The following is a 15,746-nucleotide window of genomic DNA, read 5'->3' on the forward strand; positions in this document are numbered from 1 at the left end:
CCTCACTCATTCTACCACCTCTGCCAGACCAGCGGCACTAACTACAGGAGAATTCTCCAGTACTCACTGACTTTAAGTCCAGCCTAGACAACTGCTCTCCAAAAAAGGAACCCACGTTAACTCCCTCTACCCCCAAAGAGCTTGTCTCCCAGCGGCTGTGGTAGAGCTGCTGCTAACTCTGTTCTGACCTAAGGGACAACAACCATCCCTGCTGCTACCAGAAGCTGTCAGAGCAGGAATCAGGGCACATTTTAGGGCGGAGAGCAAACTCCCTGTACCCTGTAGCAGTGGAAATTCTGAGCACAAGCCCCCAAGTCACGATCTCTGGCTTTGTGTAATCTGGGGAAGTTCCATCAGCTCAATGGGGACCCGCTCTAGCAGCAGCCTGTAAAAAATCTGAGAGTATCAGCCGGCGCCGCGCCTCACTAGGCTAATCCTCCGCCTAGCGGCGCCGGCACACCGGGTTCTAGTCCCGGTCGGGGCGCCGGATTCTGTCCTGGTTGCCCCTTTTCCAGGCCAGCCCTCTGCTGTGGCCAGGGAGTGCAGTGGAGGATGGCCCAGGTGCTTGGGCCCTGCACCCCACGGGAGACCAGGAAAAGCACCTGGCTCCTGGCTCCTGCCATCGGATCAGCGCGGTGCGCCGGCCGCAGCGCGCCGGCCGCGGCGGCCATTGGAGGGTGAACCAACGGCAAAGGAAGACCTTTCTCTCTGTCTCTCTCTCTCACTGTCCACTCTGCCTGTCAAAAAAAAAAAAAAAAAATCTGAGAGTATCATATCTGAAGAAAGCACCTCTACCACCGTTTAGCACATGGTATTGGGTGTCCAGAGCACAAATCCCAGCATAACTCTTGCATGCCGTGTAGGAACTGGTGGCAGTTCTGTCTCAGCCCTGCAGATCTAGGACTGTTACCGTTGGTATCACATTCCCTGGTGTAAGCTGTATTCACCTATGGGATCTGGAGAGTCCTGTCTATTCCTGTTTCAGTCTCATGGCTGCCAGTCTGCAGATCTCAACACAGCTGATTCACACCCTTTGAGACCTGAGTAATGGCTCCACTGTATCTTGCAGCTCTGGGACTGTGACTGTTGTTAGTACATTTCCAGAGTTACTGGAATCTACCTTGTGGTAGGTGAAGCACCTACCTGGATTCTACTGCTTCAAATTCAGATCTGCTAGTGCAGAGTCCCCACTATAACTGTGAGTGTGTACTTCAGGCTTGTCTGGCAGGACAAGAGGACAGCACACTTTGTGTCCCTTAACACCAAGAATGAGGCTGCAGCTATCACAAACTCTTCAAGGACTGAATATATACACCCTAGGAAAATCAAATCCAATTGAAAGTCATATTTCCCTCTGTATGAACAGCTGCAGTCTGCACAACTGTGGCACTTGTAGACATTGATGACGTTGATCACTCAAAAGCTTACATTTCTGGGCATACCTAAGAAAAGGCAAAGGAACAACCTAAGTAAAAAGTAAAACTCAGCATTCCATCTGAACAACAAAAAAATCATTTTCAATGAAACTCTGTAAAGAGTTAGGAACTATTTAACCAGATGTGTAGACAACACCATAGGGACACAGGAAACATGAAGAAACAAGGAAGCATAACACCTGCAAAAGAGCACAGCAGTTCTCCAGAAATAGATCCTAATCTGGAGGTTATCTGTTAAATGCCTGAAAAAGAATTCAAAATAATTGTCCCAAGGAAACTCAGTGAGATGCAATAGGATACAGATAGTTTAAAGAAATGAAAAAGATAGTAGATGATTAGAATGAGAACTTCAACAGATAGAAATCCCTAGAAAGAATGAAACAAAAGTTTGGGAACTGAAGACTTCATTAAATGAAATAAAAAGACAAAGTTGAGAACTTCAACTCTTAAGAATAGAACAAACAGAAGAAAGACGTTCTGATCTAGAAGGTAAGACTTTTGAAGTAACCCAGTCAGACAAAAGTAAAGAGAAAATAATTAAGGATGAAGATAGTCTGCACAACATATGGGATACTACTGAGTGAACAGATATTTGTATTATAGTGATAACTGAAGGGGAAGAAAAGAATAAAGATATTGAAACTCCTCATGTAGGATCTCTGTCCTTAATGTGTTGTTCAATGTGAATTAATGCTATAACTAGTACTCATGTATTTTATACTTTATGTTCTATGTGGGTGCAAACTGTTGAAATCTTTACTTAATATATACTAAATTGATTTTCTGTATATAAAGATAATTGAAAATGAATCTTGATGTGAATGGAATGGGAGAAGGAGCGGGAGTTGGGAGGGTTGCGGGCGGGAGGGAAGCTATGGGTGGGGAGAGCCATTGTAATCCATAAACTGTACTTTGGAAATTGGTATTTACTAAATAAAAGTAAAAAAAAAACAAAGAATAAAGATATTGAGAGCCTACTGAATGAAATAATAGTTGAAAACATCCCACATTTTAAAAGATATGGGTATGCAGATACAGAAAGCTCAGAGGACCTCAACCAGACTCATTCACAAAAGACCTTCTTCAAGGCATATTAAGAACAAGGAGAGAGTCCTAAAGACTGTGTGAAAAAAATGTTAAGTTACATATAAAGGAAAATACATCAGACTTTTATTCAAGGTTGTGAAAGAAAAAGACTTTCAACCATATGTATAATATTCAGCAAAGCTATCCTTTAAAAGTGGAAGAGAAATAGAGTTTTCCCTAGACAATCAAAAAACCGAGAATTCATCACTCTCAGACCAGCCTTATGAGAAATTATAAAAAGAGTTCTACATTATAAGTATAAGCACATTTATGGAATGCCAGCAATGCACGTGGCAGCTTTACCTGCTACGCCATCACATTGGCCTCTGATTGTTGTATATTTTTAACATTGTAATGTAAAGTATTTTCTCTTATAACTGCTTTTTAAAGAAAGTAGAGCACCCATATGGTGGTAATAATGTTTTAGTTTATGAATTTGTCTGATTTTACTTGATGTGTTACAGCTTCTCCCATTTTCTCCTAAAATAGGAGATTTTTTAAATTGAAAAATCTTTGTAATTGATGCTGTATATATAACCACATCAAATGATCCAGGCTTCTGAATTTCTGGTTCTTAATTCAACCCGCTCCTTAAATTTATTCTGAAGGGCTGTCTCTTGTTAAGGGTAAGAGAAGAATGAGAAAGATTACCAACATCCTTGGAAAGTCATAGGAGTAATGGAGTGAGTGTAGATTAGAAAGATATTAAAACAATGCTTGCATAACTTTGAACACAGGAAAACAAGAATTTTCTGATAGGAGAGACTAATGAGACTAATGAGCTTAGAATTTGGATTTGGGACTGAGTGTTTGCAAGTGAAGCTTTGGGGTCTGGGGCTGTTTTTAGTAGTGGTAAGCTTGCTTGCAAAGTTTAATGAAGAGGATTCACCTGATAGACCAGGTGAGTATTTCAGTAAAGAACTGCGAACCCAGCCTCCATTCAGACTGGAGTTTTTATGGATGTGGATGTGGCCCCTCTTTCTCCTCCCTTTATACCCTTTCTTGAATATTGCTGGGTTAAGGTCTTTCACTGGGTGTGGAATCCCTCCAGAACTTCATAAAAGCTCCCTTGGTGGAAGGCTGATGAGATAACCCAAAGCTTCCCCTAGGGAGAATGCTGGAACCCACCCAACCAGGCTATTGAACAATGGCAAGACTTTTGTTATATAAATGGTGGTTTGCTTCCAAGGCTTGCTTCCTTTTTCCATCACACAGACATTCCCATTTACCTCCAGCCCCTCACATACACATAGGCTCCTGTTTACTAGTCTACCTTAATTTTCCCCTCTCTAGAGAAATAACTCATAATTATGGGGGGAGGGGGGCTGGTAACATGGATAAAGGTCCATCTTCTGTAGTTTCTTTAGAGCTGACATATGGGCATAGAACTAGTTATGGATGTTCTTCTCTTATTATCTGTCCTGTGGTGTTCAGAAGTATCCTAGGATATGATTGTCTTCCATGGTCCAGAGGACTGATCATATTTTCAGAAGGCATAGGCTGGAACCCCTGTCTCATGCCCATCTGGAGCTGGATGGCTTATACTGTATTATAGACAAAGTGGATGAGAGCATTAAACACATGTAGTCTGAAGAGAAGCAGCAAGAGGATGTAGCTGAAGGGCCGAGGAGGGGCATTAGTCAGGACTGCTGTGAGCAGATGTTAGGCCAGAAATTCCAGTCTTGTTCAACCTGGTCCTAGAATTATCTTGTCTTACCCAAAAATGTTGAACATGGTTTTGTACTTGTCCAGTTTGACACTGTCCTCACCACCCAGTTTTTAGAGCATGACACAGATGCCCCTTGGGCAGCAGTTAGCAGATGTTAACTCCGTGCCTGTTTTTGAAGGAGTGGGTTTAGCAACCCAAGTACAGGAGTCCTAGTCATGACAGCATTTAACTGGATGAGGCTGTATTTTGGAGAATTTTTTATCTCAATTTCTTTGTATAGTTTTCATCATTCATATTCCAAACACAGTCTTGGAGCACAGAAGACCTTGCTTAATTGTTTCAAAAGAGATTGGTAGTGCCCATGTGGGAGACCTGGGAGAGGCTTTTGGCTCCTGGCTCCAGTTTGGCCCAGCTCTGTCTGTTGTGGCCATTTGGGGAGTGAACCAGCTTATGGAGCATCTCTGTCTCCCCCCTCCTTATACCCAGTTCTGCCTTTAAATAAAATCTTTGATTGATAGATAGGTAGGTAGCTAGATAGATAGACAGACTTTACAAGTAAAGGCATGATGGTGGTGGAGTGCAGTAACCTATTCACATTCTACATGAGAAAACAAACTCTTCTTCCTTTTTTTTCCCCCAGAAAACTAAGAACAAAAATGAGTAACCAAATATGCCTTCAGGAAAATATGCTCTTTGTCACCTCTTTGTCTCTCTAGATAAGCGCCCTGCAAGTCATATTCAGTCATAATGAATGTTTAGATTATTTAATGTGACAAGTGTATTAAAACAGGAAAATCATCCACCTACCACATATTTTCAGATTAATAAACATAATTTTTCTCTCTGTAAAGAAACAACTACCCTTTTTTTTTTTTAATTTTGCCTACTGTGAATTGACAGCATGGATTACTCAACCAGCTAAAGATAGCCATCAAACATGTCCTTTCTAGAGAGTCCTATATGCATTTATCTCAATCAATCCAAAAAGAAAATTAAATGATTTAAGAGAATTTCTTAAAAAGTTTCCTTTTTTTTTTTTAAAAAGAAAAGATTTTATTTATTTATTTGAGAGGTAGAGTTACAAAGAAAAGTCTTCTATCTGCTGGTTCACTCCCTAAATGGCCACAATGCCCAGAGTTGGGCTGATCCAATGCCGGGAGTTTGTTCCAGTTCTCCCACGCACGTGCAGGGGCCCAAGAACTTGAGCTGTCTTCTGCTCTCCCAGGCCTTAAGCAGAGAACTGGATTGGAAGAGGAGCAGCCAGATGTGAAGTGGTGCTGCCAAGAGAGGTTTACCTTACTACGCCACAGCGTTGGCCCCAAAACTTTGATTTTTTGACTGACAAGCATTTAGTCTTCAGGCATCAGCTTCTATTCAGTATTTCTCCATAAAGCTTCATATTTAAAACATAAATCAAAGCAGACCTGATCTATGGGAGCTTCTCTTTCTATACTAGTTACACTTAATACTGTTAACAGTTTGTGTAGGTTAGTAATGGAGTCCCGAGAATTTGCTTTTTTAATCATAATCACACTGATAAACCAACAGGTAGCATGAGTTCTGGATCTAAGGAATGAGGGTACATTTTAAAAATTATGAATTGATTTGAATGGTGAGCTGTGCTCTTTTAAAATTGTACATCTTCTAGAATAGAGTATACCATTATTTATTTAACAGCAAGCACTGTATAAAAGGAGCATGATTATGTCCTAAGGGCTCTTACATGAGAAATTTAACCAACACTGATTAATTTCTGAAACCTTTTTATGTGATTCCCACTCAATACCTTGTGTCTAAGAGGGAGATCCCAGCCTAATAATATATGAGTCTTTACTGCTGTGTTTTTAGGAAACTTTCCTTCTGAGACTGAAGGTCTGTGTGTCATCCTTAGAATAGGGTTATAAAATTCATACTTCTCAGTAGTTTTGTTGTTTTGAAGTTTAGCTTAAATAAACAAAAACAGATACTGGAACAAAACTCTTGAGAAAATATCTGGAGAATGTTTAATTTAAAAAGTTACTTTTTGGGGTTGGCACTATGGGGTAGTAGACTAAGCTTCCACCTAGGGCGCCAGCATCCCATGTGGACACTAGTTCTTTGAAATGCTGAAATAAATACTGAAATATTTTATTCTTTTTTAAAAAGTTAATTTTTTCTCCTATAATATAGTACTTTAGTATTCATGTACATTATTTACTCTCCCATAGGAACTCTAGTATTGCATATATAACATAAATACTGCATGCTTTTCCCAAATTTATATAAACATGGAATTCTGTTTGACGTGTAGCTTGGGGGATTATTGCTCTATGGAATAAACTTGGGAAACACTGGCTTTGACAGCCTCTGTACAACTCCCTCCTGTAGATCTTGTCCCTGCTGTTTCAGTGAAACCAAATAAATCTATTTCTTTTTCTATAATAGCAACCCTTTGAGTGTTTTAAGGAATTTCTATATCCTAAGTTTTTTGTTTGTTTGTTTGTTTGTTTTCAGGAGAAATGTCTGTGCTCTTCAGTGGATTCTTATGATACTTTTATTTTTAGGTCTGTTACCCAACCTATTCTATTTTGGGGACATATTGATACTACCTATATTATACTGCAAAGGTACTTATGGTAAAGGATTTCTTTTTTAAATTATTATCATTGCCTTCAGTGTCTGTCATAGTGCCATGTAAGCTCTGTGTGCTTCGTTGTAGTGAGTAAATTGAACAGAATTTCTTTTCATTAATAATTTCATTCCACTGTATTATCTCCACCAAAAGCACAAGGGAACCTATGTTTATACTACTGAGATCAGATAAGGTTTTTATTCTCATAGAATGTATGCATTTTGTGCCAGAAATTATGGCTTTGCCAATACAAGATTTGCTTTGAGATTGCTGTTAACCTTGTTAGGACTTCCTTTTTAAGAATGAAAAACAAAATGTGATATCCAAGCTTGGTGTGAGACATTTGGCATTTTGCTTGTTAGTTTTTCTTTTCTTTTCTTTTCTTTTCTTTTCTTTTCTTTTCTTTCTTTCTTTTTCTTTTTTCTTTCTTTCTTTTTTTTTTTTTTTTTTTGTAACTACTTGTAGTAATCTCTGCATAGTAGTTTGATCATTATAAGCTTAATGAAATGTTTAAAAGATTTTAGCTTTTCTTTTAGCATCTTCTTACTGTTTTCCACAAAGTGTAACTTTTCTCGACATCCAATTATGTGACACATCTTGTCCTGAATTTCTTTTTAAAGAAAATTCAGTTGCCTAGTTGGGAAGTAATCTTATTCATGCAGTAGCAAATCATATGGCTTAAAATAAGGAGACTATTTCATCTTCTTTTAACATCTTCTAACATTAAACGCCTTCAGAGAGGTAAGCATGGATCAGTATTTCCTCTTTCTGCACAGTTATTTGTAGGAAATCATGCACAACAAACCTAATCTCAAGTTAGATCCAGAAAGAGGTATTGTATGTTCTGTTTGACATATGAGCTACTGTTTCCTCCCTCAATTCATTTGTAGGACACAGTTAGTAAACAAGCTGGAATGAGACATTTGTTGAAGAGAGTTTTCCAGAGTATGTTCAACATTCTTCACTCTAAAGTCAGAGAAAGTATTATGATCCCTTGCCGTGCCATTAACTGGTAATGTTGGGCAAGTCACTTCACCTGTCTGGCTTAAGTTTCATTCATTGTGAAGCAAGGAGGCAGTATTAGATCATTTCTAAGATCCTTTCCAGTTCTAAAATTTTGTCATTTTATATGAAATGGTAGCTAATACAAGTCTAAGGTGCTGACAGATGAAGGATAACCTTCTGCAAAATTAAGAAGAATGTTAGAACTGAAGTAGTAGTATTTTGAGTGTATTTTTTATTATGTTTTTAAGTTTTAAATTGTTATCATGTAATCTTATGAGCTATTTTTGCCAAACAACTTCCTTAGGCCATTTGGATTAACAAATATTAATTTTTAGTTTTCTTAAGAATACCTTAAATCAGTTTCATATGAAGTCATTTTAAAATAGGTGTTCATAATCTCAGGTCACCACAGATAAAGATCGCATAGGGAAGCAAAAATTTCCGTGAATGATATTCATTTGGTGAATCATCTCTATTCAAATGTACTGCTCAGCCAGATTGTCTCATTGTGTCCATTGGGTTAGAATCTTTATTGAATGCTCTCTGGCAACAGTACAGTATAAACTGAACATAAAGTGAAATTGTAGAGATGGAGAAATTGAAGTATTCTGTGGTATCTGTGAATGGGCCATTGGGGAGAATAGGTACAGTTGCATGTGAAGCTGTGTGTAAAGAAGACTCTGACAGAGTTACATAAGTTAATGGGCATAGAGGAGAAGCTAGCATATTATCTAGTAGATGTGCCAGAAATGAGTGTTTTAAAGATCACAGAATTAAGAGGAAACTTAGTGGAAAAAATTACCTTTTTTTTAGATCAGAAAAGTCAACTGCAAAGTCATGGATGCTGTTATACAGTGTCAGAAAAATTATGATCTCATGTTTTTTCCTTCTCGAAATTAGTACATGATTATAGATCTTTTGAAATAAAATGTAGTAACCTCTTCTAAAAAACAATTTTCACTGGGGTCAGTGTTGCGGCACAGTGGGTTAAGTTACCACTGTGACCCCGGCATCCCTCATGCTTGAGTGCCAGTCCCAGCTGGTTTGCTTCTAATGTACCTGGGAAAGCAGCAGAAGATGGCTCAAGTACTTGGGCCACTACTACCCATAAGGGAGACCTGAATGGAGTTTTATGCTCCTAGTTTTTGCCTGTTCCATCTGCTGGTTCACTCTTCCAAATGGCTGCAGCAGCCAGAGCTGGGCCGAAGTGAAGCCAGGAGCCAGGAGCTACTTCCAGGTCTCCCACGTGGGTACAGGGGCCCAAGCATTTGGGACATCTCTGCTTTCCCAGGCCATTATCAGGGAGCTGAATTGGAAGAGGAGCACCTGGGACTCGAATTGGTGCTCATAGCGGATGCCAGTGCCATAAGTGGAGGTTTAACCTACTTCTGGCCTCTCCTTTGAGGTCGTAAACTTCATGTAGCACAGAATCAACTTTATGTAGCATAGCCATCTCCTGCTGTTTTTCCCAGGCATATTATGTCCCTGGCGGCTGTGGCTATTTGGGGAGTGAGCCAGCAGATGGAAGATCTTTCCCTCTCTTTCTCTTTTTCTGTGTCTCTGCCTCTCAAATAGATTATAAGATGTTATTTGTTTTTTTGAAAGGTAGAGTCACAGACAGAGAAAGGGATAGACAGAGAGAAAGGTCTTCCGTACGCTAGTTCACTCCCCAAATGGCCTCAACGGCCAGAGCTGGGCCAATCTGAAGCCAAGAGACAGCAGCTTCCTTGGGGTCCCCCAAGCAAGTGCAGGGGACCAAACACTTGGGCCGTCTTCTACTGCTTTCCCAGGCTATAGCAGAGAGCTGGATCAGAAGAGGAGAAGCTGGGACTTGAACTGGCGCCCCTATGGGATGCCAGTGATGCAGGTGGAAGCTTAGCCACTACACCACAGTGCTGGCCCGTGAGATGTCTTTTTAAAATTTTTTTTTGTTTTTATTTAAGGTATACAAATTTCATGTATACAGGTTTAGGAAAGGAACAAAGTGATACTTCCCACTCGCTCTTACCCATGCTCCCAAACTTCCTCCTCCTTCCTCTCTGATTCCCTCTCTTAATTTTACAGTGATCTACTTTCAGTTTATTTTATACTCATAAGATTAATTCTACACTAAGTAAAGAGTTCGGCAAATAATAAGAAGAAAACAGTGTTCCTCAACAGTAGAGACAAGGGCTATAAATATCCATCAAATCTCAAAATGTCAATTTTAGGTACTCCGTTAGTTACCATAAATCAGGAGAAATATAAGGTGTTTATCTTTTTGGGACTAGCTTATTTCACTCAGTATAATGGTTTCCAGTTGCATCTATTTTGTTCAAAAGATTTTCATTAATTTTTATGCCTGAATAGTAGTCCACGGTGTATATATTCTATGATTTTTTAATCTAGTAATCAGTTGGTAGACATCTGGGTTGATTGCATATTTTAGCTATTGTGAATTGAGCTATAGTAAGCATGCAGGTACAAATAATTCTGGGAAGTGTTGATGGTATAGTTGTGAGCATAGGTGCCTTCAAGATAGTTATTTCATATGCTGATTTCATTTCCCTTGGGTAAATTCCCAGGAGTGGTAATTACTGGGTAATAAGGTGTATCTGTTTTCAGCTCTCTCAGGTTTCTCCATACTGTCTTCCACAATGGCTGTACTAGTTTACATTGTCACCAACAGTGGATTAGAGTACCTTTCCCCCTATATCTTCACCAGCATTTACTGTTTGTTGATTTCTGTAGATGTCTTTTTCACTCCTGCCTGGCTTATATACTTAACCCAAATTGAAGTTATGTACTTCTGTAGACCTTCCACATACGGTTTGAAAATAAAATGAACCTGTGGCTGGCGCCGCGGTTCACTAGGCTAATCCTCCGCCTGCGGCGCTGGCACCCCGGGTTCTAGTCCTGGTTGGGGCGCTGTGTTCTGTCCCAGTTGCTCCTCTTCCAGTCCAGCTCTCTGCTGTGGCCCAGGAAGGCAGCAGAGGTTGGCCCAAGTACTTGGGCCCTGCACCTGTATGGGAGACCAGGAGGAAGCATCTGGCTCCTGGCTTCAGATCAGTGCAGTGCACCGGCTGTAGAGGCCATTTGGGGGTGAACCAACGGAAGGAAGACCTCTCTCTCTTTGTCTCTCTCTCTCTCACTCTAACTCTGCCTGTCAAAAAAAAAAAAAAAAAGGAAAGAAAAGAAAATGAACCTGTGTGTAAAACGAATAGTATTTTGTATTACATGAGTAACTGCACATTTCATGATAGATACGTGTAGCCTTCTGGGGAAGTCACTTGAACTTATCTAAAGCAGGGAAGTCGTCTTTAGAGGTACTTCTTTCTTTGTTCCAATAGAGTTTTTATATTTGATATAGATTAATTATAAATTCTAGGCATTTGTGTATCTGATTTTATTTCCTTTGTATGCAGTGTGTATTTTATTTAGGTGTTTCCCCTCACCCCTTTTTAATTACTTCCTTGTCAGTAAGAGCAGGCCAAGAATGATTCAAAGTTTAAAATTTGACTCAAATAGAAAACATGGATAACATTAATTTTATTTGCTGCTGGGGAAGCAGAAGTGAGGGTAATGAGAAACAACTTACTCATAGTTGGTAAACTCTGCGATTTTGAATACAAGATATGGAACCTATCTTTTGGTTAAAAAAACCTGGAAAATTGCTCAGTGAATTGTTAATAAAATAAGACACTAGAATAAGTCTGCTATAATGTAACATTTGAATGATCAGGAAGAGACATAGTAGTACCGTTTTACTTTCATTTGAGGGAAAAAGAAATTTTGAATTTATAGTTGGTCAGGGCTTGTCCTTTTTATTTTTTATATTTAAATAATATATATACTTGTAATATTGTATTGGTCCACTGAGAATACATATATTTTTTTTTAATTTGACAGGTAGAGATATAGATAGTGAGAGAGAGAGAGAGAGAGAAAGGTCTTCCTTCCGTTGGTTCACTCCCCAAATGACCACTGAGCCCATCCTAAGCCAGGAGCCAGGTGCTTCTTCCTGGTCTCCCATGCGGGTGCAGGAGCCCAAGCACCTGGGCCATCCTCCACTGCACTCCCGGGCCACAGTAGAGAGCTGGACTGGAAGAGGAGGAGCCGGGACTAGAACCGGTGCCCATATGGGATGCTGGCACCGCAGGTGGAGGATTAGCCATGTGAGCCACAGCGCCGGCCCCAGGGATACATATTTTATCAAAAGATAAAAATCTATATCAGGGCTTTTCCGTTTTATAAGATGTACTTCTTTATGAGGGAAAGCCTTTTTTCCACTCCTTAAAGCAAAAGTAAGGAAAATGATTATTGCCTGGTTGGTTAAGTATTTAAAAATAGGTCCTGGGTAAGGGAGAAACATTTGAACACAAAAATGGATATATAGTTTCGTGTACTGAGATGATGTGGCTGATCTGTTTCTAGAAAAACTTTGGAGATCCTCTTGAGTTTGAGGAGTGATTAACAACCTTTCTTCTGTGTATAGTAAGTCCTCAGAATTCTTTACATCATATGTTGAATTTTGACAATAGACTTTGAAAATGGACATGGAAATATTCCCTACATTTCTCCATGTAATTAATTATTGTTCTAACTTTGCTGCTTGGGATAAGATGTTTATGAAGTGATGCTTATGAAGTGATGCTTTTACTGATAGTATGTCTAACTAAGTCATTTGTAAATGCCAGCATTCTGTTACATTTCAGGAAAGTATTTCCTTCATCATAAACAGGGATCTTAACAGAAATATCTATTTGAATTTTAATTTGCCTAGAAAAAATGCTTATATTGAGAAATTCTTTTATGATTAGAAAGCAAAATATGAAATCACATAAAACACAGGACTGTGAATAGCCTGATATTTAGTAGACTGAGTTAATAGATTGAATTACTGTATTTTGGGTTTAGAAGGAAAGAAGTGTTGTCTTGGCATGGAAAGCAATGCTAATTGATACATACACTGAGATTTTTAATATAGTTTATAATTGCTGTGTGCTGATTTCTTTTGTTGTTATTCTTAAGGAAAATATTTCACTTCACTTACATCTACTAGAGGAATAATGGTGACTTTTTCATTCTATGGTATTTTTTCATCAGCTACTATAGAATATAGAAATATAAAGTATAACAGATATTTTAACTCTTGTATGCGCTACAAATCTTGCAAGTATGGCTTTTGGGCATTGCAGCAGATTAGATTCTGTGGGAAATCTGGCATAGGGTTTAATCTATAAGGATGTTCATTGAGTGCCCTTGGGATCAACATGTGTGAAACCACAGGGAGGAAATGAGTTGACAGACGCAAAAGTTGTTTTCATTCAGGTTCAGAGACGTCCTTGACTATTTCAGGAGCTAGAGTCCTTTCAGAGTTGTTAGTTAGACTAAGATTATTAGGCATTTATAGCTTTGCATAGCTCTGAATCAGATGTGGACTCTCCTGGAAGGGAACATACTCTTTGACAAAGCTGCTCAGGCCCTCCCAGCACCTGAGGGAAGGAGTCCTAAAGGGAAACTAGGTGGCATATCACATCCTCCACAAAAATATTCTTTTGAATCCTGTTTGCTTTCTTTATTTTTCTTTCAAGTTTCTCTTGTGAAAATAATTTATTTCACTTTTCTTTCTTTTCTGAGCCAGGGTAAGAAGCTTGATTTAACTCCCTTAAAGATTTACTGAGAGTCTCTTCAAGAATAAGTACTTAGAGAAAATGCTTTGAGATCATTATATGTAAGATGCCAAAATTACTTCTTTGTGAGGCTTCATAATATTATGAATAAAAGGAAAAGAAAAGCAATATTTTTTCTTTTGTGCATTTCTGTATTCATGATCTTTTCCCTGTTTGTCCTGAGACATTTAATATGCCTCGGTGAGTAGTCAGAGGAATAAAAAAGATTAATGTTTGGCCTTAGATTTCCACCTATCAGTAAGTTTTTATCCAGCGCCTACTATATTCCAGACTATGTTGTATAGATTCTGGGGGAAATAGAATTTTGCACCAAGAAAATGGGCTTGTAAACCAGGTATTGGCACTGATCAAAGCATTTCTAAAATATTATGCTTTATTAAAAACCAAGCCTGAAATATTGAAATTACAGAGTTTGTTCCATCATGTAGGGAAATACTATAGTATAAAGAAGTTCTTAAGGTTTTTCTAAACATCTGAGGGAACTGTGTATATTAAGTTGAAAACCAACATTTAAAATTACTGTATAAATGTAATAATTATGAGGGATCTAATTTGAATGTTTGGCATTCACACTTAAAAACAAAGTCGTGAGGCCTGTGCTGTGTCATAGATGCTAAAGCCGCCGCTGCCTGCATTCCCGCATCCCGTGTGGGCACTGGTTTGAGACTGGGCAGCTCCGCTTCTGATCTGGCTCTCTGCTGTGCCCTGGGAAAGCAGTAGAATGTGGCTAAACTCATGTGGGAGACCTGGAAGAAACTCCTGGCTTCTGGCTCCTGGCTTTGGATCAGCCCAGCTCTGGCCACTGTGGCCATTTGGGGAGTGAACCAACGGATGGAAGACTCCTCCCTCCCTCCCTCCCTCCCTCCCTTTCTGCCTCTGTCTCTGTAACTCTGCCTTTCAAATAAATCTTTAAAAAAAATAAGTGGTTATATTGCTCTTCAGAATGTACCCAGTGGGGGGCCCAGTGCTGTGGCAGAGGAGGTTAAACCACTGCCTGCAGCACTGGCATTCTGTATGGTTACAGATTTGAGTCTTGGTGGCTCCACTTCCAATCCATTTCCCTGCCAATATGCCTCGGAGGGCAGCAAAAGATGGCCCAAGTCCTTGTGCCCCTACCTCCCACTTTGGAGACTTGGAGGAAGCACCTGCCTTCTGGCTTTGGCCTGGCTCAATCCCAGCCATTGATAACTGAGGGCACAGCTGTGTTGCAGGCCTGTGACTTCTGCCAGAAATTGAAATTTGTCTTGCAGTGATGGGGATCAGATTACATGGGTTCCTGTTCCTGCCCTCTCCTGGCAGATTGACTACATTGGACCTTTGACTCCCTCACGGAATTATTGGTAATGCCGTACCGCTGTTGACACTTTCTGAGCTCCAAGTGTTGTTGTACCAGTCTGATCACCCACCTCTCACCATGCATTTAGCTTTGTGGAGCTATTTTCATCATGATGATGGTATTTAGATCAACATCAAGTCCCTGGCCAGGGTAGTTACGGGTTATAGAATTGTCTTAGACTTCCTGATGCACCAGACAGATTACATGGTTGATAGTTTATAATTACTAAGACATGTTGCTGTATGTAGATTAATGCTTTGGTCCAAGTGGGAAGGTAAACACAAACATAAGGAGAAAACCATTTGGATTTCTGAGGCAGACCCTCATAATTATGAGTTTTGTTCAGGTGGTTTGATCCAAGATCCTGGGAGACCTGGTGAAGGTTGAAACTCTGTGGATTTCCCATATTGTTGAGTGTAACAGAGATAATGTTTGCTTCAGAACAAAGGTGAGGCATGCTCACTATGCATTATAGAAGGCTTGAACTTCCTCTGAGTGAGCAGGGTCTTTTGATATGGCAAGTAGGAGTAAGGGAAACTGATGCAAACAGGCTGATGTTCATGATCCTTTGTGGAATGTGACTAACACTCATTTGTCTCTAACCTAGGAATTTTTTATCTTCTGCCTTCATCCATGAAAGGGTGACCACCTACCTTGTTAGCTTACAAGTAGGGCAAAATCTTAGACCCTGAGATTATGGGTGCACTGTCTCTGGAGTATCCATTTTGAGGCCCTAAAATGCTTCTGCCTTCTAGAGTCTGCACAGTAGAAATCTGGAATCAAGAGCCAGAGCTGACAATTAGATCCCAGTGTGGGACATGGACATCTCAGCCGTAGGCCAAACACCTGCCCCAACCATGTGGTTTGAACAGCAAATTAGTAGTATTTCCTTTGGTTAAACGATGGCATTGCTACTTATTCTTTATTCACG

At 39.7% G+C, this 15,746-nt stretch overlaps 1 protein-coding gene across 26 annotated transcripts in view; it reads left to right on the forward strand.

Annotated features, from left to right (window-relative positions):
* The window catches only part of TCF12 (transcription factor 12), a 402,091-nt gene that overhangs the window by 84,385 nt on the left and 301,960 nt on the right, over window positions 1-15,746 (forward strand). The gene's annotated exons all lie outside the window — the stretch shown is intronic.

Source organism: Oryctolagus cuniculus, chromosome 12 (genome assembly GCF_051225735.1).
Source record: "Oryctolagus cuniculus isolate XC-2025 breed Fujian yellow rabbit chromosome 12, ASM5122573v1, whole genome shotgun sequence".
NCBI lineage: Eukaryota > Metazoa > Chordata > Mammalia > Lagomorpha > Leporidae > Oryctolagus > Oryctolagus cuniculus.